At 40.2% G+C, this 4,171-nt stretch overlaps 1 pseudogene; it reads right to left on the bottom strand.

Moving 5' to 3' along the window:
• Positions 1–227: 227 nt before the first annotated feature.
• Positions 228–2,984, bottom strand: LOC130139621 (putative disease resistance protein At4g10780; annotated as a pseudogene).
• Positions 2,985–4,171: the final 1,187 nt, after the last annotated feature.

The raw sequence follows: 4,171 nt of genomic DNA, 5'->3' as shown, positions 1-4,171 counted from the left end.
GTCATTCTTTATCTCACGGTCCTCTCTTTGAACGACAGGAAAGATACAGAGGAAGGAAACTCATAAACCACAGAAAAATCGGCTAGTAAGGCCTGCCATTAGGGAGGCAGGAGTTATCAAAGTTAAACTAGCGCTATTGATTCGATACAATAGTCATTAAGCAACCGAAGTTCCCACTTACTTGTTAGGCAGTTCCAACAGTCAGAATCACACGCGAGCGCACAGAGTTAAGGGACGTCGCATTTGTCAATTGGGATGAAAATACTATCCAAGTGTTCTGGCTTTTGGCCACGCCATTCCAAGTCCTTCCACCAACCCCTCTTCCCCCTGATTTTCTTCAAATGCTCGTTGGAAACTTCATCGGTTGAAAGAGACTTGAGACTCGGGCCGTAAAAACTCAACCTTTCTGACCTCGGTGCGATCCGTAGCCCACAGGGCATACTGGAAAGTTCAGGTACTAATGGAGGGACAGCTTCCACAAAATAGGGAGGAAATAAGATGTCTTACGGACTGTGCCAGTAGAAGTTTGGCTGTTAAGTAGGCTTTTGATGGCTGGGCAGGCCTCAATTGTGACCTCCTCCAAATTGTTGAGATTACCAAGCATCTCATGGGAGAAAATAACTGTCAACTCAGGGCATTTACACAATGTCAATAACTTGAGAGAAGATAAACATCCTTCCGCACTGAGACCTTCCAAATGTTCCTCAAGTTTCTCATGTAGTACACATACAGAAATTTGATCGATTCAAGACAGATGCTTTTGCAGTGAGATTCAGTCAAAGCCTCTTGATGCATGGTATCAGGTGCATCTAAGCACTTCAAGCTTATTACACTGCCCTAGAACACAGCATTTGAGTTGCCCCATGCTATCTATCCCTAGTTCAGACAGATTCTTGAGATTAGCGTGCCTTTCTAAGAAAGCCATCTGATTGTTGCAGGATGTCCTTTATCTGTGAAGACACCGTCACCAGTTATGTACCTCAGGTATCGGTTGCACTATTCCAGCCTGAATTCAATATCTGATGGTAGCCGATTCATGATGCGGTTAGCATGATTGCCAACGAGAAGTCTAATTTGAGCTAAATATGGATGCTCCATTGATTTCCTAAGCTGATTAAACTGCCTCAAAAGTTCCAATGTAGGAAAGGAGAACTTGATAGTGCTTAACCTTTTCAAGTTGCAAACTTTAGATACTACACCTTCAGCACATGTATACCACCATTCAGCATCGGCATCCACATCGAGATTCAGTTCTTCCAAGTGTAACAGAGAAGATATTACCCCATGAGGAATCGCTATTTTAGACTCATTTGAAGGGCACCTTGGTTCGTCCAACAGCTCAGAAATCCTGGTTTGCATCAAACATGCCTCTTTTGCACTCTCCCATTCCTCAACCTCTGGTGGCTCTGTGAAATCCAAGCCACCCCGCATAAGAAACACACGACTTTTCTCGAGTTGAAAAATTAAGTTCACTAATATATGCTGATCCAGATCTTGAAACTTCACAAATTGCTCATTCTCATCAACTTCAAGCAGGTTAGCATTGACAAGATCTTTTAGAATTTTTTGGCCATCATCATGGGTGTCTACCATACCATCCCTGACCCATAGGCCTCTGGCAGTCTCAGCTGCTATCTCTTGGGAATTGTTACAAAGAGCAAGATTTTTCAAGCATCTTCTAGTTTTATCATCTTTTAGTTGGGCAATGCCAAATTTGATACATTAATCACAAGAGCTTCTATACCTGCTTCATGACTTGCAGGTCGAACCGTCCAAGCGCATGTTTCCAGATTAAATGAAATTAACATTCTGGAGTGCCTTTGCCACTAGAATAACAGCATGCGAATAGTGACTGCACATCCTAACTATTTCCCTAGCTAGGACTTGAACATTAGTTGAATGAACAACTTCAACCACATTCTGACGAAATAATTCCCAGAACAAGAGATCGTCCAAACATATTTTCTTGTCCACTTCGATTTCATCACACAACTGTCCTGATTCATTCACAAAGACTACCTTGCTACCAATTGGTGGTGTTGTATCAGAAATTCTCATTGTCTCCAACTTCAAGGGTTGATTAATGCCAACAAGAAGAGTAAAAACTTGAACCCTTCCATGCATTTACCACTGAATGTGGCATTTCAACTGCATCGGCTTTAGTTAAATTAGAAAATTTTTGTCCAGCAATCTTCACATGCACCTTTTCATGTCAGAGTTCAGACTCCAGATGAACAGTAACACAGATGACTCTATCAAATAGATTCCTCAAAATTGTGGATTCCTTCAACGCTTCAATGACCATAGCTTTTCCAACCTCATTTTTGCCATGTATTCTAATATTTGTAATGTTAGATTTTCCAATGGACATGATGAGATGGTCAAGTATAGAATCATGGTTAATGGCATCGCATCGTAGTGATGGTCTCCCCTCTTGTTTTTCACCACCGATTAACATATCAATCGAGGCATCGTTATCATCCAAAGTGATGTGTGGAAAATTTTCCTTTTGCATTTCTGGGATGTGCATAATCTCATGATATTCTGGACTAGCTTCTGTCCTGACCTTTTTATCTCCAACGTCATGTTCTGGTCCCGAGCATTACGAATCAACCTCAGATTCTTGTTCCAAGGGATATGAATGACTTTCCTCAGGAGCAGTGTCTTTATTTGCTTCCAAGGATAAGTGTTCAACCTCTGGCTCTACAGTGTTTCCCATTTGCAATACTGCACCTTCCAATGCTTCTCTCTTATGATATTCTGGACTTGCTTCGATCTTCATCTTCTCATCCGTGTCTTCAGATTTTGATTCTGAGTAATGTGGACCAACTTCCAGTTCTGACTGTGATAATGAACTTTTTTCTGAAGCGGCATGTAGGATTGGTGTCTTTTTTCACTAGCCAGGGAAATAGTTCAGCCTCTGTATCTTGATCGTTTTGCATTGGCACAAAATTTCTTTCTGCTCTTTGCTTTTGCATAGCTTCTATTCTTATTTCTTTTCTGTCAGATCATTCATCAGTGATTTTCTGTTCTTGATATAGCCTGCCAATGCGTGATATGATTTGATCCCGAAGAATGGCCTGAGTTTTGTGTAGAAACAAATTCATGACGTAAAGCCACAATCATTATCCATAATCTATCCTGGGAAACAAAGAACCTTTTTGTCCACATTTATGAAAAAAATTTCATGAGATAATGCAGCTACGCTTATCTAAGTGGACTACTTGAGAACTAAAAGGCCAAACAGTCATTTCCTCTGTTTACCATAAACGAAATTACTTGGTCGCCCCATTTATCGGCTTTGCTTCAGTTCATCTAGAGAGAGAGAGAGCCCATCGTGGCCCAAGATCAATCCAAAACACAAGAAATACAAAGGTTTAAGACTATATTAGAAAAATTGAAAGGTTTAGGACTACATTAGAATCCGTTTAGAGTCTGTGTAATAAAGTTCTGATTGAAATAACAAATTTCCTATTTCGACAAAAAAAACAATTTTTCCTATAAGAAGTGCTTCGTTGGAAATAGCTGCGATTATAGACTTTCTACCATCTGTAATAGCAATTTGATGCATTTATGTATGCATTTTTAGTTAACGGTCGTCAACCGAAGAATTAAGACAGTGATATCGCAAGCACACTAAAAACTCATCTTTTTTCTCCATACAACAGGAGGAGATAAAGTGTAAAATGAATGGTAAATCGTATAGTTCAAGCGTAAGTTTTCCAAAAGAAAAAAATAGTCACCATCAGCTTAGCAACACGCTATTGTCTAAACAAAGAGTTACAAAAAACTTATCTTTTAGGACAAACCTCAGTTGAAATTAAAAGGGCTGAGGGCATAATTATCAGTGTCATGTTGCAAATCTTGTCCACAAAGCCTTTAATAACATGTAATGATTCTTTAAAGAATAAAAGCTACCTTTCTGATCTTCAGCAGCAGGTGGACGGGCTTTCCACGTGAACAATGGATGATCAGACTGAACTAGTGACGGGCTGAACAGAGATAAATTTTTCCTGAAGCAGTAGCAATTACAAAACGTCAGTACATTTCATCTGCAAACATTATTGATAATGTTGAAATAATATCTTGAGTTCGTGCCCAACATCAGATTGAAGTGACTGGAGGCCTTGCTTGTCGGCCCAGAGGCAGACTCCTTGCCCGGAGCCCGCCT

Source organism: Syzygium oleosum, unplaced genomic scaffold (genome assembly GCF_021117445.2).
Source record: "Syzygium oleosum isolate NSW1041296 unplaced genomic scaffold, Sole_v2.1 Sole_v2.13, whole genome shotgun sequence".
NCBI classification, from domain to species: Eukaryota; Viridiplantae; Streptophyta; class Magnoliopsida; order Myrtales; family Myrtaceae; genus Syzygium; species Syzygium oleosum.
The sequence above is the reverse complement of the archived record's forward strand: the minus strand, read 5'-3'. Positions and strand labels throughout refer to the sequence as shown.